The sequence below is a fragment of the Monodelphis domestica genome, chromosome 7 (genome assembly GCF_027887165.1).
Source record: "Monodelphis domestica isolate mMonDom1 chromosome 7, mMonDom1.pri, whole genome shotgun sequence".
NCBI classification, from domain to species: domain Eukaryota; kingdom Metazoa; phylum Chordata; class Mammalia; order Didelphimorphia; family Didelphidae; genus Monodelphis; species Monodelphis domestica.
In genome coordinates this window covers 58,874,036-58,894,484 of record NC_077233.1, presented here as the reverse complement: position 1 = coordinate 58,894,484, position 20,449 = coordinate 58,874,036, and the positions used below count along the sequence as shown (strand labels likewise).

The window sequence follows — 20,449 nt, the reverse complement described above, 5'->3', positions numbered from 1 at the left end:
AGACATTTTATTAACCAGGGGCTTTAGTGCTATAAATGGCATTCTGATCAGTGGGTCCTAATCCGCAGTTTCTGCCTGCAGACAGGCTGGAGCATCTCCCCTCCTGGCCCTGGAAAGGACTCAGAAATTTTCAGACCAAACTATTTTTAGAGGGCGTCACATCCCTCCTGGAAGAGCTGTACCAATGGTGGAGGCCTGTGGTTTGGAAGCTAGGGCAAGGCCTGGGGGTATGAAGGGCCCTCCCAGGGTAACAGAGGAGGGAAGGTGAGCAGCCAGACCTGAAGACCAGTCTGAACACAGCCTACCCTGGCTCCCCCCAAACCCCATCCGGGAGCCTTCCCTGAAAAGGTTGAAAAAGTTCCCATTGGTGGGCATGGGGACTCATCTTGAGGGAGCTGTGCTGGTCACATGAGGCCCGGGTGGGTGGGCAGCCAGGCTTCATGGTCTGCCAGGCCAGGCTGGGTTGGCTCCATCCATGGGGACAGCTTTCAGAGTGCTTTTTTTGGGTGCTTCCCCAGAAGCCTGGGAGGCCTGATGGGGCAGAGATAAGGTGGAAAAATGCCTGTGGATTGGAATTGTGAGAAAAAAAGCATGGAAATGCAGAAAGGAAATAAAAAAGGAGAAAAAAACAAAGAAGGGGGGCTACAGCGGTCACTTTCTGGTGGGGGGGGCTGTGAGGGCCATCATTAAGGCCTGCTTGATTTCCCAAATACCCCCTAACTTCATAGGACTGCAGGATTATAGCCTGAGAGATGGATAGGACCTTAGAGACCACTGCGTCTAGACCCTTCATTTTCTAGGTGAAGAAACTGAGGCTAAGGAAGTCAGTCAGTCAGTCAGCAAATATTTATGAAGTGTGTGCCAGATACTCTGCTAAGTGTAAAGGATACAAATATGAAAAAGAAAGACAGCACCTGCCCTCAGGGAGCTTATAATCTAATAGGGACAGATAACACCCTAAGAAGGTTCTGAAAAGAAGGTGGAACAGGGATTCATCATGGTGGAGGGGGGTGGTTATGATGGAGAAATCCAAAGAAAGACAGCTAGAATCACATAGCTAATAAGTGTCCGGGGCAAGATTTGAACTCAGGTCTTCCTGATTCCAAGTTCACTGCATCACTTGAAATGCCATTAACAAGGAGGATCCCTACCTCTCCATTGAAACTACTTCCTGACAGTTAACAATGATGTCTCAATTGCTAGGTCAGGGAATCATAAATTTAGAACTGAGGGGGACTTTGGTGGCCATCTAATCCAACTTTCCCATTTTGCAGATGAGAAAACTAAGACCCAAGGAGCTTAAGAAGTTTTCCTGAGGACATACAGGTAGTAGGGAAGGAAAGAAAGGAATCTATATTCATATAAAGCCTACTATATGCCAGGCACTGTGCCAAGTGCTTTACAAAGATGATCTTATTAGTCCACACAACAACTCTGAGAGGCACATGTTCTTATTATCTCTGTCTTACAGTTGGAGAAACTGAGGCAAACAGGGTTAGGTGATTTTCCCAGGGTCACACAGCTAAGAAGTCTGAGGTCCAATTTGATACCTGTCCTTGCCTAGTTATGGGTGTCCCTCAAGGCTCTGTCCTGAGCCCTCTCATTTTCTCCACATAGACCTTTTCTTGGAAATTCTATATGTTGACATGGCTTCAGTGATCATCTCTAGGAAGAGAACTACCTGTATGGAGCTCTAGTCTCTCTCTGGAACTCCAACTTTCCATCTCCAGTTGCCTGTTGAATTCCTCCAAATGGACATTCTACTGGCTTTTCAAGCTCAAGAAGTCCAAAATAGGACTCATCATTTTTCCTTTTAAATCTGTAATTTCAACAGTGAAGGACATGCCAGGTGAGCAAATCTCTCTATCAATATGGCAGCTCTGGAACATAAACATTTACAGGATCACCAGAGGCACCAACCAGTCAGATATCTTATGCAGAAGTAGCATGGGGTGTGAGGCAGCTGGGTTGCCAAGTGGATGGAGCATTGTCCTTGGCATCAGGAGGACCTGAGTTCAAATGTGGCCTGAGACACTTACTAGCTATGTGACCCTACGCAAGTCACTTCACCCTATTTGCCTCAGTTTCCTCATCTATAAAATGAGCTGGAGTAGGAAATGGCAGACTATCTGTGTAACCCTGAACAAGTCACTTAACTTGGTTTGCCTCAGTTTCCTCATCTGTAAGATGAACTGGAGAAAGAAATGGCAGACTATTTGTGTGGCCCTGAACAAGTCACTTAACTCAGTTTGCCTCAGTTTCCTCAAGTGTAAAATGAGCTGGAGAAGGAAATGGCAAACCACTCCTTTATCTCCTTTATCTTCACTAACAAAACTCCAAATGGGGTTGTGAAGAGTAAGAAAGAGCTAATCGACTTAACAACAAAGTGTGGGGATAGAGATAGCTGGTGCCAGAAATAGGAAGACCTCAGTTCAAGTCTAGCCTTTGCCCCATAATGGACCTTGTACAGAGTAGACTTTTCAAAATGCTTTTTGGATTGGATTAGCTGGTGAGACAAAAAACCGAGAATGGAGCTCACACTAGGAGGTAAATAGGGACAAATCCATACCCCCACTGATCTAAGAACTGGAAAGGGCTTGTTGACATCAGTAGAGGGACAGGATTGTGGGGTTAAAGCCCTGAGGAGAGATCCTAGAGATCCTATCCAAAGTCAAGTGGACTCGAGTTCAAATTCCAAACTGGCCCCTATTTGCTGTGTGACCCACAAACTCCCTAACTTCTCTCATTTTCAATTTCTTTATCTGTAAAGAATGGAGCTGATAGTAACAGCCATAGCACTTATCTCCCAGGATTGCTGTGAGGATGAAATAAATAATTTTGTGAAAGGCATTCTGGGATAGTCAACGAGTCCCCAAAGTCTCTGAATTGTGTTAAACTTGAATAGTTTTGGGAATCTTCTGTATACATGTGAATTATTATTATTCAACCCTTTTATTTTTAGACAAGGAAACTGAGACCCAAAGATAGAAAGGAATTAGGACTGGACGAGACCTCAGAGACCATCTAGTCTAATTCTCTCACTTTACTGAGAAGGAAACTTGTCCAGAGGTTCAGTAATTGGTCCATGGCCAATCAGGTAATGAGTGGGAGAGCTAGGATTCGAATTCGGGTCCTGTGACTCTATGTTCAACACTTGCCCAGGGTATCAGCACAAAAAGTCCCAGCCCCAATTCTCTTGTCACTCTACCAGACAGCTAGACAATAACTGGCTCTCACCCCTGGGTGGATGAGCTGAGTGAGGGCTAGGCTTGAGCAGCGCCTGTGGGGAAGGTGGCCAGAAGGTTTGGTCTGGCTCAGCTTGGGATCCTTGGGGCTTCTCCCATGGAAACTTGGCCTGATCCCGAGGAGGAGGTCTGTCTTCTTAGACTTGAGGCGCCCTGCTGAGAAGGCTGGGTGGGCTAAGGGAGTCCCGCTGAGATCCAATTAAGCCAGGAAGGGGAGAAGCTCAGAGCAGCAGAGACACTGGATGTCAGCCCTGCGGAGCCTGGGAGAATTGGTCCCCGGGGTCCACAGTACACCAGAGCATGAGAAGAAGACTCCATGAGCTAATAGTTCTTTTCCATGCCTAGTCTCTTCTCCTCTAAACGAGCAGGGCATCTTTGCTTCTTCTGCACAAAGGGACTTCTCCTCTGCCCCTGCAATTCCCCCCAGCACTGGGGGTGAACTCTCAGTCTCTCTTCACTGCACACAGGATCTATTTTAGGTCTGATCTCTGTGAATGCATTGCTAATTGGTGATTGGGAGGGTATGGATCAGAAAGGAATAAAGCCTAGAAAAAGCAGTCCAAGCACAAGGCTGGGGAATGCCATCGTAGGACAGAGGCAGTATAGTGCAGTCGATTGAGTGCTAGGCTGGGAGTCAGGATGATCCGAGTTCAAATTCTACCTCAGATCTTTATTAACTGTGTGATCTGTGTCTTTATGTCTTTATCTATAAAATGAGGTGGCATACTCTGCTAATGGAGAGACTAAAGCTGGTGGACCTTCTGAGCTCAGACCTAAGTCTACTGAATGTCTGTTTTAAGTTTAGCATTAATATGATGATCACCTGGGAGCAAGAGGCCATCTGTTTGTCTAAAGCTGACCAAACCAGTCCAGGTCAAAAATGGAGCAGGTTAAAACTCTCCAGTGGATCAGACTGGGACCAGGTCTATGAGTGCCCCCTGTACTTCTTTTAAAAATAATAAACAAAACTCTTATCTTCTGTCTTAGAATCAATTCTGTGTATTTGTTCTAAGGCAGAAGAGAGGTAAGGGCTAGGCAATGGGAGTTAAGTGACTTGCCCAGGGTCACACAGTGAGGAAGAGTCTAAGACCAAATTTGAACCTAGGACCTCCCATCTCTAGGACTGATTCTCAATCTAGCTGCCTCTAACTTCTATACTTTTAACCAAAGCAAGGAAAGTCCATTTAAAAAATACAGAAGAATGAATAAATGAATGGATTTCAAATTCACACACAGTTACCTACCTACACACATACAGAAATGTATTAAAGGAAATGAAGGGATTTGGCCTCTAAGATCTCCACTCATCTCTAGAGCAATGAACTCAAGGATGGTAGGAAGGAGGGGATAGTGAATGAAGAATGAATGGCTTCAGTAACAAAGTAAAAAGTAACAAAGATCATGTTAGGTATAGTCAATAGCAAGAGGAACTGAGAGATGGGAATTCAATTCAATAAGCATTTACTAATAAATGGCTACTATATGCTAGGATTTCTGCCAGGTGATGGGGATATAGAAGGAAAACCTCAATGGATCCTGCCTTGAATGAGCTCCCATTTAATAAGGCCACAGATAAGGAAGTACAAAATCTATACAGAATGAATAAAAGCTGCTTTTGGTGTGGGAGGAATTAACTCTAATAATCAGGAGAAAAATGGAAGCAATGGATCCTCCAAGGAATGGGGAGGGGGGTTCCAAGAGGTAGAGGTGGAAAGAAGGTCATGTAGGTTTTGGAGAGAACATGGGGCAAAGAAGCTTGTGGAGAGGAACATGGGAGCAAATCCCAATAAGGGACCCAAGGAGTACCAAAGAAATGCTTCTGCTTGGTATAGCCATCTTGAATTTCAGCTAGCCTTAAACCCCACTGCCCTTCTCCTCAGGACCTGAAGTCCTGAATAGCTGTTCATTGAATATTCCCACCAGAATCTCATCTTTCCTCTTCTGTGATGAAAGAGAAATGTTGCGCCCAAAGGAGAACCCAGGCTTAGTTGGACTGAAGACAGCAGGATCCTGTGTTAGGTCTGAGGAGTCAAGCATCTTGCTCAGGTCATACTGCAAGGTAGGGGGAACCCTAGCTTCTGATCCCAGGGCTTTTGACTCCCAATTCAGCACTCTCCCTCCCTTCCACCATGTTACTTTGTAGATTATCTTCCACTGAAGTCATAGATGTTTCACTTAGAATGAATACATCACTCATTGATTCCAGGATGCCTTAGTTCTCTCTCCAGTGGCCTTATTTCTAGAACTCAGTTTACACTTTTGTAAAATGAGGGCAGCTAGATGGCCAGTGGACAGAGTGTTGGGCTTGGAGTCAAAAAGATTCATCTTTCTGAGTTTGAATCCAACCTCAGATACTTACTAGCCATGTGATCTTGGGCAATTCACTTACCCCCATTTGCCTTAGTTTCTTCATCTGTAAAATGAGCTGGAGAAGGAAATTTCAAGCCACTCCAAGTATCTTTGTCAAGAAAACCTCAAACTAGGTTGAAAAGAGTCAGGCATGACTAAAAACGACTGAAGGACAAAACAAATGAGGACAATTGCATGATAAGGTCTCTAGGGTTCCTTCCTGCTCTTAATCTATGACCCTGTGATGTTTAAGCCTTTTCTAACTAATCAGAGCCTCGGTTCCTTAATGGAAAGAGGCATTTTCTTTTCTGTAACCCTCACAACACAGTGCTGGGCTGGACATAAGATAGGTGCTTCAAAAGAGTTATTCTCTCCTCTGCTATGGTGAAAGAAGCCTGTAGCACCCAAAGGAGAACCCAGACTTAGAGATTCTTTCACAGTCAGGGAGTAGGACTCTTGTTAATAGAGAAAAGTATGCTGATGTATCAAAGAATTTCCCTCAGGGAGGACAACCCAATTGATTTTAAGCTCTGCCTCTGATATGTTTTGTCTGACTATTCAATTGTGACTTTAAGTTACAATGAAAATGCAGATCTACATTGGAGGAGGGCATTTCCTCACTGGGGGTTCCCTAGACCAGTGAAATAAAGTAAAAGAGAAAGCTGGGGCATCTATGTTGCTCAGTGGTTAGAGAGCTAGGTCTGGAAGTGGGACATTCTGGGTTCAAATCTGGCCTCAGACACTTCCTGGCTATGTGACTCTGGGCAAGTCACTCAACCACAATTACTTAGCCCCTACCTCTCTTCTGCTCTAGAACAGATACTTACTATTGCTTCTAAGACAGAAAATAAGAGTTTAAAAAAAAGAAAAGAGGAAAGGAAAGAGGGAAGGGGAGGGGAGGGAAGGGAAGGGAAGGGAAGGGAAGGGAAGGGAAGGGAAGGGAAGGGAAGGGAAGGATTACTAGGTTCATTTGAATCACAATACACCACACTTGCTTCTATTTTAACCTTTTCAAACTGAGGTTCTTTCACCTCAGTCATCTTACCTGTAACCCCATACTATCCTCATTTTACAGAAAAGTAAACTGAGTCCCTAAGAAAAGGAGAAGACAAGCATCTATTTACATGTGCCCAAAGCAGATACCATTGAATTTGGCAGGATTGGCCTAGGAAGAAGTCAATGAAGAGATTCAGGGATTCATAGGATAATGGGGGCCTCCCAAGAAGGGTAGGGGTAGTCATTAGATATTTATACATAAATGCAAAGAATGTGGGTAAGAAAAGTAAGTGAACCATGTATTACCTATATCGAATTGCTAGGGAGAGAAAGAAAGGAGAGAAATTGGAATTCAACATTTTAAAAAATAAATGTTAAGAGGGCAGCTAAGTGGCTCAATGGATTGAGAGCCTTGCCTAGACACAGAGGGTCCTGGGTTCAAATAGGACCTCAGATTCCTAGCTATGTGACCCTGAGCTAGTCACTTAGCTCCCGTTGCTCAGCCCTAACCTCTCTTCTGCCTTGGAACCAATATATAGTATTGATTCTAAGACAGAAGGTAAGATTGTTTGTTTGTTTTTTAATGTTAAAATATTTACATGTAGTTGGGAAAATGTGGTTTGTTTTTTTTAAATAAGCAAACTAGAGATCTTAAAACAAAGAGATGAACTTGAATCCAGGGTTGGTTTGCTCTGAGCTGTGACTGGCATTTAGACATGAAAAGGGCCGGTATTTGAAAGGAATGGATTAAGTAAGAGGAAAAGTAGAGTTAGACGGTCTATCAAAATAGAATCTGAGAGATGTAAAGTCCAGTGTTTATATTATTCACATACAGATATGCCTGATGGTAGCAATGTAGCTGGAATAAAGTCCCTATTTTTAAAAAAGGTTTGAGGATTTTAGTGGATCCCGAGTTCAACATGTTGACAGTGTAGCGTGGCATCTAAAGAAAGCCGGCTCAATATTAGAGGGTACAAGCAGGGTCTTAGTGTCCAGGGCTAAGGAGTGATACAGACTACCACTTGCTGCACTTACCAATAAATGCTTGTTGACTGACCGATTGATTACTATATCCTTGTTAGCCCACCTCTGAAGGTGCTGAAATTTGGAAGGGGTGTTGGAAACGTGAAATGCATCCAGAAGAAGGTGACTGAGACAGTGAAAGGTCTCAACACTTGATCCTACAAGGACTGAGTAAAAGAACTGGGGAAGTTTAAACTGGAGGAGAGAAGAGTGGGGCAAGGTTGGAGGAGTGCCTTGTGGTAGAGAGATTGACCTTGTTCTCCTTTCCCCAGACAGTGGAACCAGGCTCAATGGCTAGAAGTTCCAACCAGGCAGATGTGAGTACTGGCTAAGGAACAACTCCTTTGCTAATCAGAGGTGAGAAGGTAGTGAGTTCCCTTTCAACTGAGCTCTCAAAGTAGAGGCCAAATGGTTCCCTGCTAGGGATTCCTGCTCTAGTAGGGCTCCTTGAATGAGATGACCTCTGAGGTCTCTTCTAGCTCTCCTATTCTGTGAACCTACAGGAAGAGACTTGCCCAGGGTTATTCAGGGAACCAGGAGCAGACTTTCTCTAGAACCTGTGATCCCTGATCCATAGAATAAGACTATTGACATCTCTTGGAGGAAGTTTGTTAAAGGCCTAAGGGAGTAAAGAGTTGAAGGTCCCCGCTTCTTTAGGACCCTGGAGGAAAATGAATTGGGGCCTCTCAATGGTTTTTTGGCTTTGCCTTCTCTTTCCCTGCAGGATCGGTTCCTTCACTGCCCCCAGATGAAGGTGCTGGATCAGCAGCCCCACATGCCTTGAGTCTAGCCTCTGCCTCTCCTTGGTAAGCTCGACCAGGCTTGCTTGATGAAGGCCATGTGTCTGAATAGACAGATGTCTGGCCCCCGAGGCAGGAAAGCTGAATTCGGGCCATAGTCTCCACTTTCAATGAGAAAAATAATAATAAGCACTCAATAAGCTGAAGCTCTTGCGAAACTCTCCCAAGGAAGCCAAAGACAAGACTGGAGGCGATATCCAGGCCTCCAGTGACAGGATGTTGGAGCTGCAAACAGCGGTGATGGGGATGGGGATGGGGATGGTGTTAGGGCGGTGATGGTAATGGGGCCAGCAGAATAAAGGAGAGAAGGAATGAATGAATGAGCATTTATTGAGCACTTACTAGATACAAAGCACTGGGCAAAATGTTAGAGATACAAACAGAAAGAAAAAGACAGCCTCTGCTCTCAAGGAACTCATATTTTAATGGAGGAGACAACAAATATGGAAGGTTTCAGCTTGGGTCAGATGGAAAAGCCCCATGCTCCTTAGGAGGCAGACACAAAGCAGATGATGATGAATCATTAAAAATATCCCCAATACGGGGTAGCTAGGTGGCTCAGTAGATTAACAGCCAGGGCAAAGATGGGAAATCCTGGGTTCAAGTTTGACCTCAGATACTTCCTAGATGTGTGACCTTGGGCAAGTCACTTAACCCCCATTGCCTACATCTTATTGCTCTTGTTCCTTGGAACCAATACACAATATTGATTCTAGGACAGAAAGGAAATATCTATATCATTCCCCTATGATGAAATCATATCCACTTCTGAAGCTGAGAATCATTGAATAGTACCAAGGATTTTGGTGTCGGGAACCTTTTTTTCTGGGTCTTCAGTAGATGTTTCTGCAGGACTCAAAGAAGCATTTCCTAGGCTGCATCTCCTTGGCAGTTGCTTCATGAGAAATGGCATCCAGAGCAGGAGGCACGAATAGTGTGGTCTTGGAGTGTGTAGCCTCTCTTGGTGCTCTTGAGTTTACCTGCCCATCGTGTGTTTGTCAACCATTGGTGCAGGTAGCAGTGGTGAGGAAGATGAGTGGCTTCTTGGTAGTGATTGCTCCCTTCCACAATGGCTGAAAATAACAATAGTTCACATTCATAAAACACTTGGACACTTACAAAGCAAATTACATCTTTTACTTAAGTCTCATAACAATCCTGAGAGTTGGGCACCATAGCTATTAACATTCTATTATTAAAGACTTAATAGGAATAAAGACAAAAATAGCAAAGGTGATAATGGTAACATGGGGGCGATGGAGACGAGTAAAGGAAGTTCGCCCTTTGGAAAAGGAGGACTTGGGCTTACCAACACATCAGCACAACAGTAAGGTCCTAAATCTAATCTAATGTGTGGTTCAATGATGGAAAAACTAGCTCAGCTCCTGACTCTTGAATCATCTTGGAAAAGTCACTTAAGCAGCCCAGTTAACTGGACCATTGAAATCACTGGACAAATGGAGCTTAGAACACATTCCCACCTTTGCCTTTTGGGATGATACTTTGGTTTGAGGACCAGACAGCTGATGATAATCAGGGTACAATGGCAGCAAGTGGGTAGATAGTGAAATGGATGGTGAGATTTGTAGGAAGAAGTAAGGAAGATATGCCGTTTTCCATTCCATCATGTGATGATGAAGCCATGGGGCAGATGGCCCCCTGAATTACCACAGATACACGTTCTACCCATCAGATCCTTGTTATGGAGCATCTTATAAAGAGGAAAGCCCTAGACTGGAGTCCATAGATCTTGGATACGGTCCCAGATTTTCCACTCATAAACTGTAGGAACTTCGTCAGTTCATCTCTCTCATGCCTTATCTCTTCTGTAAAATGGAGATGCTACAACCTGTATTACCTATACCATAGGACTGCTGCTGTGAAGTGAGCCCCTAAAACTATACTGCACTTTAGAAACAGGATCTGTTCCATCCAGGAGACTTTAATAACTTTACTCCATGGAAGGGTGACTGTGATAGAGCAGTGAGACCATTCTCTAATACCTTTACTCTACTGGAGAGTAACTGTAGCAGACCAATAGGGGAGACATTTAAGGGATTAGGGAAGAACCTTAATTTAGGGAGAAAGTAGGGCCCTTTAGCTTTCAACTGGCCTTCAGATCACACCACTTCTCTTCCATCTTCCTCTCTAGTTCCCATGTCCAGTCTGCCTGGGCATTCTTTTGTTCCCATCTCCTCCTTCCTCTCACCCCATTTATGCTGGCTCCAGGCTGCCCTAGGGCACCATCCCCCATGATCTCCATCCCAGGACTGCTTGTTGGCTTCCAAAGAGCTGATTTATTTTCCTTTCGGGTCCCTGGGAGAGGAGACAGCTGGGAAATGTACCCTTGGCTAGTTTGGGACCTGGAGGAGCCAAGACAGTTGTGGGTGTTTTGACCATGAAAACTCAGACCAGTTCTATTCCAAACCAGAAAGGAAGGGTCCAGGCCTCCCTGGGCTCAGCCTGGCCCAGGACATTTTCATGGGCAGCCAGCCTTCCCTGTAACATTATTCTCTGCCTCCCATGGATTCTTTTCCAAGCCATGTGCCCGTTTGCCTGAAGGCTGCTGGGAGTGTGGACAAAACCCAGGAACATCAATGTGGAATTCAATTTAAGCAGGACTTCCAGTTTCCATAAACAGACCCTTCAAGTCCGCTAATAATCCCTTCCATTTGTCTGGTCCCTCATGCCTTTCAGAGAGCTTTCTTATACATTGTCATATCTCATCCTCCCTCCTGCCTTGGAAAGCATGCAGGTAAGGGATTAATAACTCCATTTTGCTTGTGCAAAAACTGAGATCCAGAGAGGGCTCTCTCTCTCTCTCTCTCTCTCTCTCTCTCTCTCTCTCTCTCTCTCTCTCTCTCTCTCTCTCTCTCTCTCTCTGTCTCTCTCTCTCTCTCTGTCTCTCTCTCTCTCTCTCTCTCTCTCTCTCTCTCTCTCTCTCTCTCTCTCTCTCTCTCTCTCTCTCTCTCTGTCTCTCTCTCTCTCTCTCTCTCTCTCTCTCTGCAACCTACCCTCATCTCTCATCTTTTGAGGAAATAAACTTAGTCAACTAAGCTAATGTTCTTATATTATACATACAAAAACTCGAGGAAGATTCAGTGACCACTCAGTCATGTGGTTAAGGTAGTAGTTAAGCCATAATTAGAATTCAGGACGTTCAGTTACTAGTTAGATCACCATGCTACATTCTTCCAGTCTGGGATCCCATTGGGTCTAAACCATGTGAGCACTTGTACACTGGTGATCTCCATCATATGGTAGTCAGTGTAATGAGTGAATCTGCCATTTGGACTATGGCCTGAGCATTGGACGTTACCAATTACCATTTGTCCCTACATTGCCTTTCTCCTCTTGCCAGAAAGGGTGGATATTCTGAGGGCATGGTCAAAACTAGGACTATTAGGCAGGAATAGAGAAGCAAGAGAAAGGTGTGAGGGACAAGAGAGAATGGAAGAAGAAATTGTCAAGTCTTTTTTGAAAGCATTGCAGTTGAAGTTAGGAAATTTTAGAGGACTTGAGAAGAAGGTGGACACAAGGTAGAGGAGGAGGATTCAAATAGAAGGGGAAGAAGGCCTTGAGCAAAAGAAGGAAGGAGGAGAAGATGGATAGCTGAATGAGAAGAATAGAAAGAATGAAAATGACTTGGGGGCAAAAGCAGTAAGTCAAAGCAAGACAGGTTAGTAAGAGAAGGGAAAAGATTAACAAGATGGGACAAGAATTCGAGTGTGCTTGTCAAGCTGCAGGAAAGTGAGATGAAGATTCCTATATGCACTTTGGAGAGGAAATTCTAGCAAGAATGATGAACAAAGGAATAGGCAATTTTCAGTTAAAGAAATCAAAACTATTAATAAGCACATGAAAAGGTGTTCTAAATCTCTTATAATCAGAGAGATGCAAATCAAAACAACTCTGAGGTATCACCTCACACCTAGCAGATTGGCTAACATGACAGCAAAGGAAAGTAATGAATGCTGGAGGGGATGTGGCAAAGTTGGGACATTAATGCACTGCTGTTGGGGTTGTGAATTGATCCAGCCATTCTGGAGGGCAATTTGGAACTATGCCCAAAGGGCGATAAAAGAATGTCTGCCCTTTGATCCAGCCATAGCACTGCTGGGTTTGTACCCCAAAGAAATAATAAGGAAAAAGACTTGTACAAGAATATTCATAGCTGTGCTCTTTGTGGTGGCAAATAATTGGAAAATGAGGGGATGCCCTTCAATTGGGGAATGGCTGAACAAATTGTGGTATCTGTTGGTGATGGAATACTATTGTGCTCAAAGGAATAATAAAGTGGAGGAATTCCATGGAGCCTGGAACAACCTCCAGGAAGTGATACAGAGTGAAAGGAACAGAACCAGGAAAACATTGTACATAGAGACTGAATCACTGTGGTACAATCAAATGTAATGAACTTCTCCATTAGTGGCAATGCAGTGAGCCTGAACAACCCAGAAGGATCTATGAGAAAGAATGCTATCCATGTTCAGAGGAAAAAGTGTGGGAGTAAAAACACAGAAGAAAAACAACTGCTTGATTACATGGGTCGAGGGGATGTGGCTGGGGATGTTCTAAATGAACATCCTAATACAAATATCAACAACATGGAAATAGGTTCTGATCAAGGACACAAGTAATACCCAGTGGAATTGCACGCCATCTATGGGAAGGGTGGAGGGCGCAAAGGGAGGGAAAGAATATGATTCTTGTAACCCAAGAATAATGTTCTACACTGACTAAAAAAAATTTAAAACAAAAAAGAAAAAGAAAAGAAAAAGAAAAGAATGATGAACAAAGGACTGAGGAGTTTACTTAAGGATGGATGGAGAACAGAGGGAATTGTGTACAGGAAATTTTATCTGAGAGGTCTCATTTGACCTTCTACTCTCTTTCTTTCTCTTTCTTTGTCTCTATTTTTCCCTGTCCTCTTTCTCCTCCTTTTCTCCTCCTCCTCCATTCTTCTACTCTTTCTTCTTTCTTCTCTCTGTCTGTCTCTGTCTCTGTCTGTCTCTCTCAAATGTATATGTATACACATATATTTTACACATACACACATATGTGGGCCTGGGGTCAGGAAGACTTGGGTTCAAATATGGCCCCGCTCACTTTCTAGCTGTGTGACCCTGCCTAGCCAAGACATTTCACCTTGTTTTCCTCAGTTTCCTCATCTGTAAGCAAATGGCAAACAACTAGAGTATCTTTGCCATGAAAACCTTAAATGGGGTCACAAAGCATTAGATATGACTGAAAATGACTGAACAGCAGTATATACACCTCATTCCAGATATACATACACATGTATACATATATACATTCACATAGCATATTTACACATATTCTGTATACGTATGTATGATCTATGTACATGTATATAGACATGTGTACATGAATAATAAATATGTATACATGCTATATGTGTGTATCTATCATCTATCTTTTAAAAAATCATTTCAGCTTTAATAGCCTATAGCATTGAATGAAAAGAAGATGTACAACTTTAAACTTTTTCAGCTTAAATTGATTGCCACCAAGTACATCAGGAATACAAGCAAATCTATCCATCCATCCATCCATCTATCTGTCTGTCTCTGTCTGTCTGTGTCTATCTGTTTGTCTCTATCTTTCTATCCATATCTATCTATCTATCTATCTATCTATCTATCTATCTATCTATCTATCTATCCATCTATCTATCTATCTATCTATCTATCTATCTATCTATCTATCTATCTTTATATCCATATCTATCTATCTATCTATCTATCTATCTATCTATCTATCTATCTATCTATCTATCTATCTATCTGTCTGTCTGTCCGTCTGTCCATCGGTCCATCAGTCCATCTATCTGTCTGTCTGTCTGTCCATCTATCTATCTATCTATCTATCTATATATCTATCTTTATATCCATATCTATCTATCTATCTATCTATCTATCTATCTATCTATCTGTCTGTCTGTCTGTCTGTCTGTCTGTCTGTCTGTCTGTGTCTATCTATCTCAGTTTGTCTCTATCTATCCATGTCTATCTCTCTCTCTCTATCTAGCTAGCTAGCTAGCTATCCATCCATCCATCCATCTATCTAACACTGCCCTGCGTATATGTGTTAATTATTATTATACCATGTGCATTTGATTCTTACCTTTGTTCTATTGGCTCTAATTCACTTCCAGTTTTGACTCACAGCTGGCCTCCCTGTATCCTTTCTGGTCCCAACCAGCTCAGAGAAGACATGAGCCATCCACTGCTGTACTTAAAGCTGGAAGGAGTTCTCAGAGATTATTCGATCCAAATTCTTATTTAACAAATGAGAAAACAGAGGCTCTCAGTGTTGGTATGACTTATCCAAGGATATTTAAGCCTCTCTAAGTCTGAATCTGAAAGTAGGTCTTCTGACTCCAGATGAGTGATATATCTGTTCCTCCATCCATGCTACCCTTGTCTGTGCTAGAAACTAGTTAGTGAACAAGTTGAAGGTAGGGATTGAGTCTTTTCTTTTTTTTTTTTAACCCTTATCTTAGAATCAGTACTAAGTATGGGTTCCAAGACAGAAGACTTGTAAGGGCTAGGCAATTGGATGTTAAGTCCAGGGTCACCCAGCTAGGAAGTGTCAGAGTTGAACCCAAGACCTCCCACCTCCACATCTGGCACTCTATCCACTGTGCTACCCAGTTCCCCTGGGTCTTTTCTTCTATCTCATGGAAAACATGTTCATTGAAGATTTGTTGCATTGAACAAGAACTGAATGTTACACAAGGCTCCTCACATTCTGCCTGCCTATACTTATCTCCACGCTCTGGGCACATACAGTCCTTATAATCTACTCAGGCTAGCATTGACTATCCAGGGACTGAGCCAGGGGCCAAGGACGCAAACACAAAAACAAGACAAGCCTTACCGTCACGGATCTTACCAGTGCTAACAAGGGGAAACAACCCCCTAAGGGACTGATTTAGTTCTGTGATGCTTTGCGTTCTTTGGTTGCTTCACGTGTGTTAATCATGTTTCTTGAAAGCAGCCGCCACCTCTAGCTTGTCTGTTTGCTCTCTGTGCCCCCATTGCCCCTGGTCTAGTTCCTGGTACATTACCCTCTTCCCACTGAACATAAGTGCTCGCTCGCTCGCTCGCTGGGTGAGTGTTTACTAGATTGAACCATCCTCTCAGCTCAACTCTTCAGTCCTTAAAGGGCTGTTGTGTGGAAGGGGAATTGACCTGTTCTAAGTGGCCCCATGTGACAGAGTCAGGAAAAATGGGCAAACACTGCAGAGACTCACTTAGGCTTTATTTTAGTGGGGCTGAGGGGGGGAACCTGTTAAAAACAATGTTAACCATCCAAAAACAGAGAGACGTGATGGGGCCTTCTTGTTAGCAGTCTTTAAGCTGAAGCTGGATGGCCATTTTGTCTAGTGTCCTTTGGGGTACGGCTTAGGCAAGATGGACCCAGAGGTCCTATTCAACATTAAAATTAAGTGAATGGATGGGTGAAAACTCACTTAATAAAAGATTTCTGGTGCGCCACAAGCCGAGCTCGGGGCTGAGGATAAAAATACAAAAAGAAGAAAAGCTTTGCCCTCACAGAGCTTGCCCAGACCAATAGAGGAGGGGATGCCCATAAGGGACTGATGTTCACAGAAGAGAGTTGTGGCCTGGGGAGCCACAGGTTTTGTGAGTGAAGCCATGTGGCAACAGGCTTTCATGGCTTTTACTGTGACAATGGAAGCTGGTGCAAAAGAGCTAAATAGATCCAGATTTCCTGGCGGAAGTCTGGATGGCATGTGAAACCTTTTCCAGTGCTCCAGGGGTCATCTTAGGGACTAGACCCAGGCTCTGCGCTGCCCACATGTTTTATCTCTAACTACCACCTCCTTCCTCTTGACTTAACTGGGTCATTCCACTGCCTGCTCCTGACTGCTGTGAGGTGCATCTCCCGGGACACATTGCCACCTGCCATGAGGTTGGAACATGAGGGAGGACCTTGAAGAGTCTGCTCACCTGCTTCCCTCAAAAGATCTCTCTCCAACTACTGAGAGGTTGTATGGACTCATTCCTCAATGGCTGGCATACTCTCACGCTCTCCTAATCCCCCCATTCCAGTGATTCTGAACCCCCAGTTACCAAGGTATAAATTCCATTCGTCATCCCCAACTAGCCACTCCTTTACTCCAATTGTCCTCAATCCTATCCTTCCCGGATCCCATAGCCTCTTCAGCTGGGCTCTCTGGGATGCTTTCTCCATTATTAACAAGCTGTCTTTCATCCTAAACTATTAACTTTGTCACCCCTTTAATCTTCTCACTAGGTCCCTGGCCACACTTTCAAGTTCTGGTAGCACTTTTCCTCCAGCCCCTCATTCACTGGAGGTTGGAATGCACCTTAAAACTTCTACTACCATTATTCAAAAACTTCTCCTTTGAAGTTAATTCGTACAAAATTTATCATTCAAAAAAACCTCTAACAAAGGTCTAATTACTCAAATAGATAAGGAGCTAAATCAATTGTACAAAAAATCAAGCCATTCCCCAATTGATAAATGGGCAAAGGACATGAATAGGTGATTTTCAGATAAAGAGCACATGAAAAAGTGTTCTAAATCTCTTATAATCAGAGAAATGCAAATCAAAACAACTCTGAGGTATCACCTCACACCTAGCAGAGTGGCTAACATGACAGACAGCAAAGGAAAGTAATGAATGCTGGAGGGGATGTGGCAAAGTCAGGACACTAATACATTGCTGGTGGAGTTGTGAATTGATCCAACCATTCTGGAGGGCAATTTGGAACTATGCCCAAAGGACACTAAAAGATATCTGCCCTTTGATCCAGCCATAGCCCTGCTGGGTTTGTACCCCAAAGAGATAATAAGGAAAAATATGTGTACAAAAGTATTTATAGCCACCCTCTTTGTGGTGGCCAAAAATTGGAAAATGAGGAGATGTCCTCCGATTGGGGAATAGTTGAACAAATTGTGGTATCTGTTGGTGATGGAATACTATTGTGCTCAAAGGAATAATGAACTGGAGGAATTCCGTGTGAACCAGAATGACCTCCAGAAAGTGATGCAGAGTGAGAGGAGCAGAACCAGGAAAACATTGTACACAGAGACTGATACACTATGGTACAATCGAACATAATGGACTTCTCCATTAGTGGCAATGCAATGATCCAGGACAATTCTGAGGGGCTTAAGAGAAAGAACACTATCCACATCCAGAGGAAGAACTGTGGGAACAGAAACACAGAAGAAAAACAACTGCTTGAATACATGGGTCGAAGGGATATGATTGGGGATATAGACTAAATAATCACCCTAGTGCAGATATTAATAATATGGAAATGGGTCTTGATCAATGGCACATGTAAAACCCAGTGGAACTGCTCCTTGGGTAGGGGAAGAGAGGAGGGAAGGAAGATGAATCTTGTAACTCTGGGAAAATATTCTAAATTAACAAATTAAATAAAAATTTTTCAAAAATAAAAAAAATTATCATTCAATCAAGTCTTTTGTAGGTATTATCTATAGACCCCCTCAGAACAGTCTCCCTCTTATCAATGAATTCAGTGCCTTGCTCAAAATCTTCCCCTCTATCTTCAATATAGTATAATTATACAATAATATAATTGTGAAGACTGCTTTGGCGGAACAGGCAGAAGAAACCAATAAGAAGGTTCAACGGCTGAGAGGGCAACGCAGCAAAGCACTGTGGAGTGCTTAGGGTGTGTTGGAGCACAAAGGAAAACACGGCCATCCAATGCAGCTGAGGAAGTCTCCAGGTGTAACGACTTTTCGTGCCAATGGACCCAGGCTTCCAACGCCGAGAGAGTGGGACTGTCTCTGTACATCGACTTTTCTACTTAAATCTTCATGCACAGGTGTCTTTGTGCACAAAAACACACAAAGACAATAGTCATCCTCGGTTACCGAGAGACTACTACTACTACTATTACTATATTATAATTAAGGGTCCCTCAAATATCCCAAATTCCCAATTTCTCCATCTGCTCATTTCCTTTGAGCTATTGTTCTATTCAACTTCAGTCACACACAGAAGTGGTCAGGTCCTTGATCTTGCTATCATACATAGCTGTTTTACATCCAAATTCATAAACCCTGAAATTATTTTTATATGATCACACCCTTTTATCATCCTATCTTTCCCTCTGCCTTATAACCTCTAATCCTGTCCTTTGCTTTCTGTGATAACAATTCTTTCTATTCCTCATTTCCGTCTCCTGATTTCATCCCCTCCTTTCTTCTCTGGCATATTGCCCCCCACTCACATTTCCATTCTCTTTTCAACCCCGTTTATATCTACTGGCCCCCTCCTCACTGGCTACAAACAGATCTTTCCTCCCCTTTTGCTTTCAACTCACTAGGCATCCTAGTTGGCCTTTACAATAGTGTTCTAATTGGGTCTCCCTGCCTCAAGATTCTCCCTAGTCTAATCCACTCTCCACTCAGTTGCCAGATTGATATTCTAAAGCATACAACTAACAGTGGCATCCCACTACTCAATAAACTTCAAAGGTACCTTCTTACCTCCAGAAATAGAGCTGTCTATTAGAAATAGAAAGTCCTTTAGCATTTAAAGAGATTAGCTAGGTAACTCAGTGGATCGAGCACTGGGCCTGGAGTCAAAATGACCTGAGTTCAAATGCTGCCTCACACTAGCTGTGTGACCCTGGGCAAGTCACTTAACCCTGTTTGCCTCAGTTTCTTCATCTCAAAAATAAGCTGGAGAAGGAAATGACAAATCTCTCTAGTATTCTGCCAACCCAAAAGAGTTTAAAAAGAATTGGTCATGATTAAAAATGTCTAAACAACAAAGCAAATGCTGAAAGTCTTTTATAATTGTGTTGCTACTTACTTTTCTAAGCTTTGTACACTTTAGTCCCTTCTATACAGTTTGAGGTCTAATTACACAGGTCTATCTAATGTTCCGCCATGCTAAAGAACATGCATCACATTAATAAATAGTCATTTGTAATTTGCAATTATCTTTTTGAAGATCATTCATATCTGTTATTTATTTATTTATTTCGTTAAACCCTTACTTTCTGTTTTGGAATCATTACTGTGTATTGGTTCCAAGGCAGAAGAGTAGTAAGGGTTAGGCAATGGGGGTCAAGTGACTTGTCCAGGGTCATACAACTAGGGATTTGAGGCCAAATTTGAACCTAGGACTTCCCACCTCTAGACCTGGCTCTCAATTCACTGAGCTACCCAGCTGCCCCCTCCTTCATATCTTTTAACCCTTTTTCTACTGGGGAAGGACTCTTGGAATTTTACAGTTCTATCTATTCCAACATATTTTAGTGACAATTGTCATGAATATTTTTAGTTTGATGGATTCTCATCTTATTCTCTCTTTAATGATCCTATTTTTACAACTTTTATTTTTACTTATAATTGCCTAGGATTGCAATTGTTTTGTCTTTTATGATCAGAGGAAAGGGCACTGATCTGAACTTGAAGGAGATGGGTTCAAATCCTATCTCTGACATTTACTGTGTGATTGAGAGAAATGGGCAAAAAAACAGAAGAGATGAGATGCAAAGAAGAAAATCTCAAGAGAGCAGATAGAATCCTCCAGACTCCATTGGGGGAGAGAGAGGATTCTGCGGAAGGTTGAGAAGGAGGAGCAGTTGGCCCAACCTGACTTCTAGACACACTTCTTGAAGTGGTCTGGTCTCTACACCTCTTGATTTCACTTCTCTCTGGCCAGCCTCTCTGAAAGAGGAAGGCTGAAGAGGTGCTTGGCTTTTATATCCTTGACCTGGCTGAATTGAAAGAGTCTGGCCCAGTGAAGATCTCAGCTGCATATACTCTGTTTTCCCTTAGAGAATCAACTTGATTTCTTTTGAAGGCACTTGGAACTGAAGCCTTCTATCAAAACTAGGGGATTATAGCTTAGGGAAACTCCTTTCCCTTATCCTGTATTTCCTGATCCCCCTTTCCCAAAAGAAAATAAATTAGACCTTTTACCATAAGAAGCTGTCTTTAACTTTGTAGTAGGAGGGAGAATTTAAAATA

The 20,449-nt window shown here is 43.0% G+C and overlaps 1 long non-coding RNA gene across 1 annotated transcript; it reads right to left on the bottom strand.

The window, feature by feature from the left end:
- Positions 1-8,725: 8,725 nt before the first annotated feature.
- On the bottom strand, positions 8,726-14,928 carry LOC103104654 (uncharacterized). Its single transcript, XR_470806.2, has 2 exons — positions 14,561-14,928; positions 8,726-9,486 (listed from the first exon to the last, which is right to left on the bottom strand). It is a non-coding gene; the product is annotated as an uncharacterized LOC103104654 (long non-coding RNA).
- Positions 14,929-20,449: the final 5,521 nt, after the last annotated feature.